Below are 16,444 nucleotides of genomic sequence, written 5' to 3'. Positions count from 1 at the left end.
TGGAAGAGATGGTGGTGGTGTGGATAGGGCCGTGGTTGGTGGAGAAATGGGCAGGTCCTAGAAGTATTTTATAAGTAGTAGCATCAAGATTTCTTGATGGAATGCATGTGGGAAGTGGTCAAGAAGGGTTCCCAAATTCCTCATGAAAGAATGCCATTGCCCCTTCCTAGGAAGGGGAAATCTGGGAGAGGAACAGCTTTGGAGGAAAGTCAGTAATTCTGTTTCTACATCTTATAGGTCTTTGAGACATCCAAGTGGAGAAGTCAAGAAGACGTTTAGGTTAATGTATGTCACTTGTATCTCAATAAAAGTTCTTAAAAAAAAAAAGAAGGCATTGAGATATATGAGTTTGGAGGTCAAAGGAGTGGATTGGAGATACACATTTGAGAGTTATCAGCATTGAGTTAGTGGGTTTCAAACTTGCATCTGTGTAAGATCACCTGGCATTGTTCCCAGAGAGTCCAATTCAGTAGCTGTTTCTTGCTTAGGCTTTTTATTGCAAGTAACAGAAACCAACCTGAGCCGATTTAGACAGAAAAGGAGTTCACTGAAAGGGAATATTCAGTAGTTCACAGGATTTCTGGGAAGCTGGAGAACTGGGGCGAGGCAGCAGGCAGGATCTCAGCCAAAATCACTGCACTGAGCCAGTTTGGTGAGGACATTGCTGCCTCACACTAAATGCCACAGCTTGTACCGCCACTGTCCCCTGGGGACTGGGCACCTTCACTGCTGTTGCCATCAGTGTAAGAATGATCTTCTGCTCTCTCTGCTCCTGATTCAAAGTCTGCAGTGAGTGCTTCTGATTGGCCGAGCCTACATACATACCTGTACCCTAGCTGCAAGGGAGTCTGGAAAAGCATGAATTTGGCCTTAGCTTTTGTGGGAGGCAAGCTCTGCTGAGACTTGTGCAGCAAATAATTTCCCAGAAGTAGGAAAGAGGTTCAGATACCAGTCTGGCAAAAATGACAAATGTCCTTTTTGTCAGAACCTGGCAGGTTCACCAGTCTGCAGCAGGGTGTCTAGGAATCTGCATGTTAACCAGCATCCCCAGGAGATGCTCAGGCAGGTGGTCCATGAACCACATAATGTGTATATTGCATTAGCTGGTGTTTAAAGAAGTGAGAGTGGATAAGATCACCCAGGGAGAGGAACACAGAGGACCTGGGCCCAAGCTCTGGGGAGTTCCAGGATCGAGAGATTAGGATGGGAAGAGTATTTAATAAAGGAGATTGAGAAGGAGCTGCCAGTGAGGAAGGAAGGAAATCAAGAGAGGACCATGCCTCAGAAGCCAGGGGAGGAGTTTTTTGTTTTGTTTTGTTTTGTTTTAAAACTTTATTTGCTTTTTATTATTATTATTTTTGGGGGGGTGGACTGCATTGAGTCTTCATTGCTGCACACAGGCTTTCTCTAGTTGCGGCGAGTAGGGGCTACTCTTTGTTGCGGTGCGCAGGCTTCACATTGCGGTGGCTTCTCCTGTTGCGGAACATGGGCTCTAGATGCATGGGCTTCAGTAGTTGCAGCACGCGGGCTCAGTAGTTGTGGCCTATGGGCCTAGTTGCTCCCAGACCTGCTCTGGGATCTTCCCAGACCAGGGCTTGAACAGGGGAGGAATGTTTTGAAGAGGGAGTGATGCTCAGCTGTCAGATGCTGCCTAGATATCCGGAGGTCAAATAAGAAAATGACAGAGACACAACCCCTGATGTTGGAAACACGAAGGTCATTGATGACCTTAAGAACGGATTTAGTGCTATTTTCCCTTCCACACTGGCCTAGACTAATTTGAGGCAAAAACAGATGAGAATTTTTCCTGAGAAAGGAAGTAGAGATATGGGATGGTGGCCAGGGACCTGGGCCAAGAGGGTTTTCCAGGCCAGACTTAGAACCCAGCTCTGTTTGAGCCCAGCCTCTTCCCACTCCAGGCTGCCTCTGCACAAGGACACAGGGTCCTCCGGAGTATCAGCCTTAAGCCCAGTCTCACAGAGTCTCCTCACTTCCCCAAATTTCAGTCTTTGGACCCAACTTCCTTGCCTGGTATTCAGCTGTTTTTGGCCACCGAGGTGACACAGGCAGGTCTGGGGACAGAAACTGGAGCTTTTGGTCAGAGCAGAAGGAAAATGCTTTCCACAAAGGCAATTTGGTAGTATAGTCCTCAGACATCTTTGCTAAAAGGTCCCTTTGATGGGCCCAGAGTACGTGAGGGAATGAAGCTCACGTAAGCACAGTGAGATCCCCAGACTCTGGGGCAGGACCCTGGGCCCCCTTCATCCTGGGAACTTTGTGAGTGGGCGTCACTGGGGTCAGAGAGTGGGCCCCACCATGAAGGGTACAGGAGGCTAAGCTGGGAACAACTGCTAAAGGTTTTCTAATTGGGCTGGGTTTTGACCTTGACTGAGCTTTTAAGAACTTCAGATGCTGTTGGCTCCACCCAGACCTACGAATTAGAATCTCCCAGGGGTGAGACCTGGGCAAGGGAACAGTTAGAAGGTCCCCAGGCAACTCTGATGAGCAGTCAGAGTGAAAACTATTGTGGTGAGCTATTGCATGCCCCCTTAAGGTTATTCATTAAACACTATTTATTGAACACCTGCTGTGTACGAAGGCAAGATGGTGGGTTCTGAGGGCATGGAGATGACAAGACAAGGCCCCCATCTAGGCAGGAGAAGGACTCATGCTCATGAAAAGATGATTGACAGCCCATAGCATATAGGGGTGTGGCTGAGATCTGTGGAGACTGTCCAGTAACTAAAGTCAGGCAGACCTGGGTTTGAATTCCTATTGGTTGCGTGACCTCAGGCACATGACTTGAATTTTCTGAACCTCAGTTGCCGCATCTGCAAATCGGGGTGGTAATAACTATCTTACGGGGTTGTCTGAGGGAATTACGTATAAAACATCTAGCATCTACCTGGTACATAACAGATGCTTAATTTTTTTAATTCCCTTTTACTAAAAACACAAGTACACCTGCATATAGGATGGTTTAATAGGTGAGGGACCACAGAGAAAAGGGGAAGGTAATTGAAACAAGGATGAAGTAATTACTGTGAGTAAGCACTAAAATTGTGCAGTCTTCGCACCAGAGCAAAAAGAGAAATCTTGTGTACCTTGCGGGTATCTGGGAATGAATAGCTGAGCCTAGGTCCAGACAAGGCAGGTTCTCCCCTCTGCTCTGCCCTTTGCTGTCTCCCATCCATTCATTTCTTCATCAAACATTTGTTGAGAGCCGACCCCGTTCTCAGTCCAGCCTGCACATTACAATCCCCTAGGTTGCTTTTTGGTAGATTTTTAAAAATAGAGATAAAATTCATATTATATAAAATGCACCATTTTAACCATTTTAAGCTGTACAGTTCAGCGGTCTTTATTCACAGTGTTGTGCAATCATTTCCACTAATTCTAGAACATTTCCATCAGCCCAAAAAGAAAGGCTGTGTTGGTTAGAAGTCACTCCCCACTGTCACTCCCCCCAGCCTCTGGCAACATTCGGTCTCTGTGGATTTGCCTATTCCGGACTTTTCATGTCAGTGGAATCCTACAATATGTGGACTTTTGTGTCTGGCTTCTTTCACTTAGCATAATATTTTCAAGGTTCTTCCATATCGTCTGGGTTACTTTTAAAGCAATAAAAATAGGAATAGCAAACACACCAGGTAGTGTTGTAATCATTTCCCATATACATATTAACTCACGTAATCCCCATCAAAGGCACAGAGAGATGAAATAGCTCAGTAAACAGGAATTGCCAAAGAACATACAGGATGTGCATGCAATATATGGGACATGCTTATACTAAAAATTATTTATTGATTATCTGAAATTCAAATATAACTATGAGATAAGTGCTGTTATTATCCCATTGGACAGATGTGTAAATGGAGGCTCAGAGAAATCAAGTCACTTGCCCCAGGTCACACAGCTGAGAGTATTGGAACTAGAATCTGGACTTCAGAACAGTGTGATGTCCTGAGTTCTTAACTCCTGTTGCCTTTTCTGTGTTCCCATAGGGCCTTGCTAGTATCCATTCATTTACTCATTCATTCATTCCAAAAACGTTTACCGTTATTCATATGCCAGGCCCTGTGCTGGGTGCTGTGGCTATAAAAGCAAATGAGCCAATCCCTGCCCTTTTAGCATTTTCAGTGCCGTGGAGGGTCGACGTGGTAAGTAAGGGCCATGAATGCTCTGATAGAAGCCTGTGATGGGCACAGGGTGGCATAAAGTTAGTTTTGTTGTGATGGGGACGGGGTGACCTGTAAGCTGAGAAGGGAAAGATGGAGTGTTTATTAGGCAGAATGGGGAAAGGGCTCTCCCGGCAGAGGTCTAGCGGCTGGAAACAGCCTGGCACGTTGAGGAAACTGCAGAGTTGGGGAGGACTGGGGTTTAAGGGATTTGAGATGACTGTCGAGCGGGGGGCAGGAAGGGATTCATCCAGGCCAACAAGGGACCCCAGAGGGTGGGAGGCGTGGGGCCCTCTGCCACTGTGTCCTAGAGGGCAGGCTGGTTCTCCCCAGGGTCGGGTGGAATTCAGGGCTTGGGGCCAAGGGTCAGATGGGAATGTTCAGCGATCCTCCTGCAGAGCTCTTGCTGTCTCAGCTCATCTCTGCCGGGCAGTCTCCCGAGGAAAATCCCAGCCAGGAAACTTGGGGTTTGTGGAGGCCTCAGCACATGCAGAGGGTGCGGCTCCCTTCCTGCAACCCCTCTTCCTCCCCACTTCCCACCACCCTGCAAGGGGCAGCTGCTGAGGCTGAGCTGGCAGGGCTGGCCAGGTTCCCAGGCTGGGGAGACGGCTTCAGGGGCCCCACCGAAGGGGCGCACGGCCAGCCACGGGCTCCAGCAGCGCAGGAAGGAAAACAGTGAGAGACCGAGGGATCCTGAAATAATAAATGTCAGAGCTGGCAGGAGCCTTCCACGTCACCGCCCAACCCCTCGTTCCAGACAAGGAGTCGGCCCAGGGAGAGAAGGAGACTCCGCAAGGTCGCACCAGGGGCCGGGGCGGATCTGGGGCTGGCCCCAGATCCTGGCTCCAGGCCTTGCAGTGTAGCCCCTCCTCCTGACTATCCCAGCCTGGACTCTCGGGTGCTGGGGGTGCACCCACCTGGGGGTGCTGGGGATTTTATCCAGATGAAAACCATTTGGAGACTTTTGCTCATGCTGGTGGCTGAGGTTGGGGCAGCCTTGCAGGGTATGATTAACCTTGACTCTGAATCCCGGAGCTTTGACTTGGAAGGGGATTTGGAGGTCATATCTGTCAGCTCTAAATTGTACAGGTGGGAAAACTGAGGCACAGGCAGAGGAAGGAACTTGCTCAGAGGGATGCGGAGGACCTAACGGCAGAGGCAAGCCTAAAATTCAGTGCCTCCCCTCCCTTCCCTCAAAATGTTTCTGCATTGCTTCTGCAGATGCCTGACATCCACCGTTAGAAAAAATATGACTTAATTTAATCTTCACAGCCATCCTTACAGAGATAACTGGGGCTCAGAGAGGTGTGGTAGTGATAGAAGGCTCTGGAGGCAGGGGGCTCTACACTTCCTAGAGCTGCTTACATGTCCCTGAGCCAGTTGCCTTGCCTCCCCCAGCCTTGGTTTCCTCATCTGTAAAATGGGGAGGATATTAACTACCTCACAGGAATAAACAAGGTAACAAAAATAAAATGAGCACTCAGTAAATGGGGTGGTAGTTGGATTCACATAAGTAGATCATCCTAGGAGCTTGGAATCCCGAGTGTTTCCCTTGGTGATCTGCTTTGGACCAGGCTGGGCTGTGCTCCCCTGTCACCCTGTTGAGCCTGGGGTTCAAGGCTGCACCCCCTTTCTCCTGCTTGGCCCTGGGTCTGCAGATGAGTCCCAGAGTAAGTCTTTCTACCACGAGAATTTTGTGTGTGTGTGTGCGTGCTGTGTGGCTTGTGGGATCTTAGTTCCCCAACCAGGGATCGAACCGTGCAGTGGGAGCACAGAATCTTAACCACTGGGCCACCAGGGAATTTCCATCTACCACGAGAATTTACTGAGTCACTCCTCTCTTGTTCAGAACCCTGCAGGAGCTCCTCATCACTTGTGGGATAAAACCTAGAGGTTTTGGGTTAAAAGCATGTATTCTGGAGCCTGACACCCTGGGCTTGAGTCTGGGTTCCATCACTTACCACCTATGTGAGCTGGACAAATGCCATAACTTCCCTGGGCCTCAGGTTCCTCATCTGTAAAACCTCCTGGGGTTATTGACAGGATTGCATGAAATAATGCAAAGTCCGTCATGTGCTTAGAAGAAGCCTGGCACGTGGCAGTGATGTAAAAGCATCCCCTGGCCTCTCATTGGGAACAGGGGTTCCCAGAGGGTCATTCCGGGCCCTGCTTAGCCTGAGGCCTCCCTGCTCACCACTTTCCCACCGGCCCTGATAGGTGACTGCCCCAGAAGCTCCAGGCTGTTCCCCAAATGCGCTGACGCTCCTACCCAGGGACTTTACCGAGGCTCCTCTCCTTCCCTGTCCTGCTTTGCTCCACCAGTGTCCCCTTATTTTTCGAGGCTCTGGTGAAGCATCACTTCATCCCAGGGTGGGGTGAGCACTCAGGTCTGTGGCCCCCACAGGCTTCTCTTCTGCTCCAGGCCTCCTCAGCCTTTGGCAAGTACATCCTTGTCTACGTTCTATCTTCCCCACTGGGCTGTGAGCACCTTGAGGGCAGGGCCCGAGCCCGACCTCCCTCTCTCCCCAGCACCTGCACACCTGGGCAGGGTACAGCCAGGCACTCAGTATGTGAGGACGAGCCCCTACTGTGTGCCAGTGACCCTGTTGGAGACCTTGCCCCAGCGCCCCCCTCTGCCCCACTGAGTGGAGAGGGGCTGGCTATTCAGGGAGTGGAGCTGAGCTGGGATTGCTAGTGAATACTTCCCAGTCCCACCCTTGCCCCTCCTTGCTGGCTGCCCACGAAGGGCCCTGGGGGGCTCCCTGCCTTCTTTTGGATCTGTTGTTAGGGCAGGTGGGTGAGTAAAAGCAGACTTAGAGCATGATGTGAACAGGTCATTTCATGTTTGCGAGGGCTACAAACTTAGCCAATCTTTATTGATTTGATTCCCAGTGGGAGATGGCTGGAGCAGCAGTGACAATCATTCCCATTTTGCAGATGCGGACCCTGAGGCCCAGAGAGACTGGAGAGACTGGGGACTTGTTCAGGGTCTTGGACTTGGGTCCAGAATAGAACCCGGGTGTCCTCTCTCTACATCCTGTGCTCTTTCTACTATGTGGCCTCTTTGGAATTAGGCAACAGAGCTTTGCAGCTTCCTTTAGCCAGCAGGTCAGCCTTAAGCCCTTCCTGTCTGCCCCTCAAGGACCCTCCTGCCTGGCCCTTGCCCTTCTTTGGTCCTGGGCCCCAGGACCCCTTGGCCTTTCTCAGGTGGACTTCCCCAAACCCCACTCTCTCCTTTCAAATTCCTCTTGTTGAAAACTGTGCCCAGACAGCTGTCCATTGAAGGGGGCCCACTCAATATATTAAGGTGTCAAGAGGTTTCAGGTGACTTGGTGCAGTGGCTCCCAACTCTCCTGTCTTCTTTCATTAACTTCGTGTTGTAGAAATTTTCAGACACTCACAGAAGTAGACTCACCCAGCTTCAACAACTATAATTTTGCCAATTTTATGTTTTCATCTACTGGCCCTCATTTTTTTCTTATGGAGAATTTGGTATATTGACAGAAAACAGAACAACATGATGAACCTCCATTTGCTCACAGCCCAGTCCTCCCCTGTCTACATCCCAACCTGCTTCCCCAGAATTCATCTTGTTTTGAAGCCAGTCCCAAACATCATATTGTTTCAGCCTTAAATATTTCAATACATAGCTCTAAACAGTAAGGACTTCTTTTTTTTTGTTTACGTAACTAAAATGGGATACCATTCTCATACCCCAAACATTAATAATAATCCCTAAATTATCAATTATCCAGTTTTTAATTTCCAGTTGTCTCATAATTATCCTAACTTTCTTTACAGTTTACTTATTTATTTATTTATTTTTTGGCACATGGGCTTAGTTGCTCCACAGCATGTGGGATCTTCCTGGAGCTGGGATCGAACCCTTGACCTCTGCATTGGCAGGCGGATTCTTAACCACTGCGCCACCTAGGAAGCCCTACAGTTTATTTTTTGAAAAGCAGGATTCAAGTAAGGTCCTGGCATTGCTGTTTGTTGATGGGTGTTTTCAGGCTCCTAAGATTTCCACTCTGTCATTTCTGGTTTTGTTTTTTGTGGTCCACTTGTGAAAGAAACCAGTGGCTTGTTCTGTAGTTTCACACAGTCTGATTGCACTCACTGTTGCATTCCCCAGGTGTAGTTTAACCACTTTCCATCTTCTGCGCTTTCCCTAAATAAATCAGTAATTAGAACTAGAAATGAAAAGCCCCAGGTTTTGTTTTTTGTTTTTTTGCATTTATGTCATTTAATTAAATGTTTGAGGTGTAACTTGGTTTGCTTGTTAAAATATTGTATTCTATTTCTTATATTTAACATGTAGAACATATAACTTAATCCTCTTGTGGACATCAAAGATCAAAGGAGCCAGGATTCTGCCACCTCACAGAAGGACCCCTAATTTTAAAAATTTATTTTATTCAAGTATAGTTGATTTACAATGTGAATTTCTACTGTATGGCAAAGTGATTCAGTTATACATGTATGTACATTCTTTTTCATATTCTTTTTCATTATGGTTTATCACAGGATATTGAATATAATTCCCTGTGCTATGTAGTAGGACCTTGTTGTTTATTCATTCTATATATAATAGTTTTCATCTACTAATCCCAGACTCCCAATCCACCCCTCCCCTATCACCCCCTTAGCAACCACAAGTCTGTTCTCTATAACAGAAGGACCCATTTTTAATGTCAAAGTTTCATTGACCCTCCCTCAACACTTGTACTTTTAGTATTGATTGATTGATTAAGAAATACAGGAAAGGAAAAAAAGCTACCATGAATTCAAAAACATATTTAAAGATTTCTGTGTCTTGTTGATCGTAACAGCTGCATACATATTTGAAATGTGGTCATACTAATTTGTAAGATTTTTTTATTTGTCTATAGTGCTTACTCTACATGTGGCTTCATAGGGCCCTGGTATTAGTAACTCCTTGGACCTCCAAGGCCTGGGTTCCACAGATTGGGAATAAACAAGGAAGTTAGAGTCCAACAGTCTGGGTCCCAGGTCTGTCTCTGCCGCTTTCTGGCTGTGTGAGCTCAGGTCACTCTCTTTACCTCTCTGAGCCTCACTGACTCATCAGCCAGATGGGAATAAAAGCAATGACTGCCTTATCAGGATGCTATGAGTCTTAAAAGGTGGATGTCAAACTGCTTTATAAGTTGTAAATCCCTGTACAGCTTTTGGGTTGCTTTCTTCCCTTAGTTTGTTTGCATTTCCAATGAGACCTGGGGCAAGAAATTCATCTGAGCTGTTGTTTGCAGTCTGTAAAACGAGGAGTTAATGTTAGATTATCTTGGATATTCTGTGATTTAGTATCTCAAGGGACAACATCATGGTCCAAAACAAAGGTAGAAAATGGTTTTCATCTCCTGTGCCAACTATACTTTAATTGGTAGAGGCTATCTGAAAAGCTGCCTTAACAGATTGATGAAACAAAACCAGAGTCAGTGGGAAAAATACTATGATTGATTAATGATGGCTCCAGTGGTCATGGGATGCCACAAAAGGGGTGTCTATGCCCCGTATTGTAATAGTCCAAAGGAGTGAATGTCTAATGGTGAAATTTAATCTACAGTTCCCAAGGCCTTAGCTGTAGCAGTTCTGCCCCCTGGACTGGGTTGCCATGGTTACCACAGCAGCTCTGAGAAATCACAGGAATGAAGAATGGCTCCTATTGATGAATCCTGACCCAGGAAGGGGGCATGCAGAAGGCCCTTCCAAGCCGGGCATCTGGGCATGGCCCCAGTGCTGCCATCTGTGGTCTTTTGCCTGCAGAGAGCAAGAGCACTCTGTGTGTGTGTGTGTGTGTGTGTGTGTGTGTGTGTCTGGGATGGGGATGGGGGGGTGGGGGGGTGACAAAGGGCAGTATCCACCACTGGAATTCAGACTTTGTCAACGCCCAGCCAGGCAAGACTGCCCGAAGGACTCCAGTTGATTTTCCAAGATCAGACATGTCCCTGGTACTCAGAGTTTCGCCTACCTTTGCCCAGTGCCTGCCCAGGGTCTTGCATGGACTCTTAGCTTTGAAAGAAATCTAAATGGCCATCACTACTAATCCAAAATCTGGTGCCTAAATGATGCTCTACCACCTGAAGTCCCTGAATACTTCAAGCTCACTCCTTCCAGGGTCGCTTATTCTTCCTTAGGAACTTCTTCCTGTGTTTGAGCTGAAATCTGTTTCTGTCTCTCTAATTCCACCTCTCAGTCCTGGGAATCCTCTTCAGGGCCAACTTCCATAAGTCAATTTTCTCTCCAGTAGGACAGCCCTTGGAGTATTTGCAGTTGGGGCCCTGCCACTGCTATCAGCTTCCTTTTCTTTGAACAGGTCTCCCTTCCTGCGTGAGGGGATGTTGAGGGGATATGGTGGAGATGGTTGAGCTGAGATTCAGGCTCAGAGACAGATCCAGTCCCAGGGTCAAAGAAGCCATGTCCCTTAACCTCTGTGGGGCAGATTGGTGGTATGGAAAGAACATTGGCCCTGGATTTGGCCAGACCTGGGTTTAAATTATGACTGCCACCATTCAGCATTATGTGACCTGGACATACCTGGACATGTTCCTTCCCCTGACAGCTTCATCTATAAAAATGCAGATGGTGATGCCTACCTCAAAGGGTGGCTGGGAGGGTGACGAGTAAGAGCCTGGCCCAGAGCCCTTACTCAGGCACTCAGGACATATAACATCTTGCTCTCTGTGACTGCCCAGTGGCGGAGATTTCACTGTGGCCCCTCTGCACCTGTGGTCCCCACATCTTGCTGAGCAGGATCATGGGGGTAGGGGGTATCTTTAATTAGCTCAAGGAAAGTTGAGAAATTCCTAAACCAGATTCTGTTTAATGTTGAAATGGATAACATTATTAGCAATCAGATAATAGTGTTCTAAGCACTTTGCCTACGTGAGTTCATTTAAGCTCCCCAACAACCCTATGTCGTGGAAACTATTATCATCATTTCCTGAATAGGGAAACTGAGGCACAGAGCGGTCACATAGCAAATACCTAAATGGAGCTAGAATTCAAAACCAGGTAGTGGGAGCCAGCCTCATACGTTTAGCGATGATGATTTACTGCATCTCTGAAGCGCAGAATTAGACCAGTGGTTCCCAAGCTTGAGCATGCGTCAGAACCACCCGGAGGCCTTGTTACACCACAGATCTCTGGGTTCCACCTCCAGATTTTCTGATTCAGCTGAAGAACTGGTGTTTCTAACACGTCCCCCAGGTGCGGCGGGTGCTGCTGACCCCACTTTGAGAACCACTGACTATTGGGGATTCAGTAGACCCCCTGGGTCCAGAGGCTGATTTTTGTTTTTCCTAACCTATCCAGTCACAGGCAGAAGGAATGAGGGCTGACCTCATACAGAGGCAGAAAACAAACCACAGTAAACATCATACTCGTAGTTTCCAAATGCATCAAATCTTGGCACATGCTGTTATGTCTGTGATCTTGTCTAAGCCTCAGAGTAACTCTGTGAGTGAAGTGGAGAAGAGTTTTTTTTCCCCATATGATATTATCTTTCTCCCATTTTGAAGAAGGGGAGGTGTGGAGATCTGGCTGGGCTGGGATCACCCAGGAAGATGATTTTCGGGAGACAGGGGCTAGAATCGCAGCTGGTGACTCACTGTGCTGTGGTAGCCTCATTACGGGAGTTCTAAGAACCTCTCTGCCTTTCTCCAAATCCCTTCCCATCCCCAGGCTGTGATCTGAATTTTCTCCTTAAAACGGTATTTCTTTAGTTTAAATCTTTGCCCCATTGTATCATAGAGGGTAGGTGTTATCAGTGACTTATACCCCAGTGTGAATGATTTTCAGATAGTCTCTTGAGAAAAGCATGATTCTAATTCTCCCCTCTTTGTTTTCCCTTCGGGCACTTTGGGTTTATATGTCCGTGAGCCTCTAGAAGGAAGGGGCCATAAAATAGTCACCAGAAGATGCTTGTTGAAATGAATGAATGAATGAATCAATCAATCAATCAACAAAAGATGTTCCTCTCCTTGCCCATTCTTCCCAGAGCAAGCCTCCCTCCTGTAGCTTTTCTACCATTTATACCAAGTACTCCCCCACACCGAGTCACAGTGCAGACCCTAAGTCTCGTTCTTGCCTGTCCAGGGCCCACAGCCAAGCATCACAGCTTAAAGCTTTCCCTGTTCCTCCTAAGCAAACATAGCCCTGCTTTCCCTGGGCCCCCAGGTACCTTGTCCATCTTCCATTATAGCCCTAATCACATCGCATTATAAGTACCTATTTACTTGGCTCTTTCTTCCCTTAGATAGTGGTGTCCCTAAGAGCTGATATTGTGTCTTTTTTTTACTATTATTAATTTATTTTTTGGCTGTGTTGGGTCTTTGTTGCTGTGTGCAGGCTTTCTCTAGTTGCAGCGCGTGGGGGCTACCCTTCGTTGTGGTGCGCAGGCTTCTCATTGAGGTGGCTTCTCTTGTTGCAGGGCATGGGCTCTGGGCTCACAGGCTTCAGTAGTTGTGGCACACAGGCTCAATAGTTGTGGCTCACTGGCTATAGAGCGCAGGCTCAGTAGCTGTGGCGCACAGACTTAGTTGCTCCATGGCATGTGGGATCTTCCTGGACCAGAGATTGAACCTGTGCCCCCTGCACTGGCAGGCAGATTCTTAACCACTGCACCACCAAGGAAGTCCCTGAGATCATGTCTTTTATGCAGGATGAGAACACATAGCAGGCACTCAATAACTAGTTGAATGAATGAATGAGTAGCTGTGAGAACCTTGGTTACTAAGAGCAGTAGGGGCAGGAGTGGTATCTTGCCAGGAAGCTATTTCCTGATATATGTCTGACAAGGGCATCAAGGGACAGTTTGTGGGTGATTAGGATGACTTGCCTGCCTGAACCAGTGAGAGCTAGGTTCAGCTACAAGTGACAGAATACCTCGCATAACAGTGGCTAAAATAAGATAGACATTTCTTTTTCTTTCATGTAAACGATGTCTACAGATAGGTAGTCCAGAGCTGATAGTGTGATTGCCAGTCACCAGGGACAAGGCTACTATTTCATTGCTGCACCATCCACAACACATGGCTTCTATCTCATGATCCAAGATGGCTGCCTGAGCTCTAGACATTGAGGATACATTCTAGATAGGAGAAAAGTATGACAGAGGACACCCTCCCTTCCTTTTTTTTCTTTTCTTCATTAAAAACTTTAAAAAAAATTTTTAGAGCAGTTTTAGGTTCACAACAAAATTGAGTGGAAAGTATAGAGAGTTTCCATACACCCTCTGGCCCTACCCACGTACAACCTCCCCTACTGTTACCATCCCGCACCAATGGGGTACATTTGTTATAATCAATGAAACTACATTGACACATCATTATCACCCAAAGTCCGTAGTTTACACTAAGGTTCACTCTTGGTGTACGTTCTTTGAGTTTTGACAACTGTATAGTGACATGTATCCACTGTCATAGTATCATAGAGAATAGTTTCACTGCCTAAAACTCCTTCGTGCTCTACCTACTCATCCCTCCCTCCCCCCAACCCCTGGCAACCACTGATTTTTTTTTACAGTTTCTACAGTTTTGCCTTTTCCAGAACAGCATCTACTTGGAATCATACAGTATGTAGCCTTTTCAGATTGGCTTCTTTCGCTTAGTAATATGCGTTTGTTTCCGTCATGTCTTCTGTAGCTCATTTCTTTTTTGCACTAAATAATAGTCCATTGTCTTCCAAGCTTTGGCAGTTATGAATAAAGTTGCTATAAACATCCACGTGCAAGTCTTTTATATGTGGTAATAGGTTTCAACTAATTTGGGTAAATACCAAGGAGAGCAGTTGCTGAATCACATCGTAAATATATGTTTAGTTTTTGCAGGAAACTGCAGAACTGTGTTCCAAAGTGGCCGTGCCGTTTTGCATTCCCACCGGCAATACATGAGAGTTCCTGTCGTTCCACATCCTTGCCAGCGTTTGGTGTTGTCCGTGTTTCGGGTTTTGGTCATTCTAATAGGTGTGTAGGCCCTCCTTTCCTTTTAAAAATACTTTCTGGAAGCTAACAAATAAAATATCCATTACATACCATTGGTCAGAACTTAGTCACATGACCGCATTTAGCTGCAAGGTAGGCTGGGATATGTCGTCTTTATTGTGAGTGCCCAAGCGGCCATCTGAAAAGTCAGGATTCTAATTGCTGAGGAGGAAGAGAGAATGGATTGGGGGCCAGCCAGCAGGCTCTGCTGCACTGCGGAGAAGAGAGAGCCTCTCAAACTAGCTTAAGCACTAAAGGGAATTTGTTTGGTAGATTCTGGGGTATTTCACGGAGACCCAAGGACAGGAAGTATGGAAGGGCCTCGGAGGGTGAAGGATCTGGAAAGTTGCCAGAAACCAGGGCAGTTCTTCTCTTGTGCCTCTCTGTGGCAGCCTGGGTCTCCTTTGCTTCTTTCTACACATCTACTTTGTTCTTTTCTTAGCACATGATGGGAAAGGTGTCCGAGCTTAAACACGTCCAGTCATTTAGCTAACTTTCCAGAGCCTGATTCCAAATTCTGTGGAAAGAGAATCTGATTGGCCCGGGTTAGGTCAAGTGTCCACCCTGGTCCAGTTAAGTCTGGCTCAGACAAACAAGGCAGCAAGGGCCCAACTGTAGAGGGGTTTTAAGAGAATGGGTGCCATAGGATAGGAAGACTCCCCAAAGGGTATCTAGAGCACAGACATAGACCTCTCAGGTCTGTGTCCCAGGGCTTTGCAAACCATCATTCATTTAGGTAAACAATTATTGAGCACCTTTTGTATGCTAGGCACATATCTGCCTTCTAGGGAGTTTTCTAAATCTCTTTGGAATTTGTTCATATCTTTAACCTGCAGTATCTTTTGGAGTGAAGTCCTAGTTCCTTAAATTAATCAGCTCTTATCTTTCCCTTTTCAAGTTTCAAGGTAGGAACCAAGGCTTTGGCGAACACACGTTTCCCTGTCTAAGTCTTTGGGAACTAGAGACATGTCCGTGTTCTCTCCTCTTGTCTTTTATCGCTCGGGTAGAAGTGTCTTAGTTCTTCAGCTGAGTCAGTTATGGCTCCTCTCCCCAATCTCCCTAATTCCTCAACTTTCTTCCTTCAGCCCTGAGATAGGCTTCTACTGGTCCCAAACATGAAAGTATCTCAACGTCATACTCAGGGAAGTGACTGTCAGGTTTCTCTTCCCTGGAGGAAACGTACCCAGAATTTGACGGGTACTTGTCTGGCATCAGGAGCAACTGCTGACCATCAGAGGTGCTGTTCACTGAGGACACACTCTGTGCTCAGCACCAAACTAAACCCCTTGTGTGCATCACCTCATGCATACAGTCCTCGTAAGAACCCCGAGAGGTAGGTAGGCATTAGTTGCCTTATTTTGTAGACAGCTCATCAGGGAGCGCAGAAAGAATAGGCAACTTGCCCAAAGTCACACAGCATCTGGGCAGTGGAACTGTGCTTCAAAACCAGACCCCTCTCCCTCCAGAGGCTTCCCACATGCCCAAGGCTTCCGAGGACACTCCACATTGCCTCCAAGGTCTGCCCTGGGCTTGTCCTCCTGTGAGTTTTGTTTAGCATCTTTGCAGATACCATTCCAAATTTGTTGGCTAACTCTTGTCACGTTGATGTAACTCTTTGGAGATCAAATTTTTTATTTTATTTTATTTTTTATTGTTTTGGCTGTGTTGGGTCTTTATTGCTGCAGGCTTTCTCTAGTTGCAGCAAGTGGGGGCTGCTCTTCATTGTGGCGCACGGGCTTCTCATTGTGGTGGCTTCTCGTGTTGCAGAGCACAGGCTCTAGGCAAGCGGGCTTCAGTAGTTGTGGCACATGGGTTTAGTTGCTCTGTGGCATGTGGAATCTTCCCAGGCCAGGGATCGAATCTGTTTCCCCTGCATTGGCAGGTGGATTCTTTTTTTTTTTTTTTTCCAACTTTTTATTTTGAAGTGATGGTACATTCATAGGCGCTTGTAGAGAAATGTACAGAGAAGTCCTGTGCATCCTTCCCTCAGCCTCCCTCAACACTAACACCTCACACAACTATAGTACAATATGAAAAACAAGAAGTTGACATTGATATAATCCATAGAATTAATTCAGATTTCACCAGTTATTCACGCACTTCTGTGTGTGTGTAGCTCTATGCAATTTTATCACATGTGTAAGCTTTGTGTAACCACCACAATCTAAATACTAAACTGTACCATCACAAGACCCCCTCATGTTACTCCTTTACAACCATACCCATCCCCTCCCCCGTATCAAATCCCTAGGAACTTGATCTCGGA

The 16,444-nt window shown here is 46.8% G+C and overlaps 1 protein-coding gene across 5 annotated transcripts in view; it reads left to right on the top strand.

Moving 5' to 3' along the window:
* The window catches only part of ASAP3 (ArfGAP with SH3 domain, ankyrin repeat and PH domain 3), a 47,209-nt gene that overhangs the window by 6,332 nt on the left and 24,433 nt on the right, over window positions 1–16,444 (top strand). The window contains exon 2 of one of the 5 annotated variants that reach the window (XM_057699652.1): window positions 14,017–14,160. The exons of the other annotated variants lie outside the window; for them this stretch is intronic. The gene's annotated coding sequence lies outside the window, so the exon portion shown is untranslated. The remainder of the gene's footprint in view (window positions 1–14,016; window positions 14,161–16,444) is intronic. 5 annotated transcript variants of the gene reach the window in all.

Source organism: Hippopotamus amphibius, chromosome 1, assembly GCF_030028045.1.
Source record: "Hippopotamus amphibius kiboko isolate mHipAmp2 chromosome 1, mHipAmp2.hap2, whole genome shotgun sequence".
NCBI lineage: Eukaryota > Metazoa > Chordata > Mammalia > Artiodactyla > Hippopotamidae > Hippopotamus > Hippopotamus amphibius.
The sequence above is the reverse complement of the archived record's forward strand: the minus strand, read 5'-3'. Positions and strand labels throughout refer to the sequence as shown.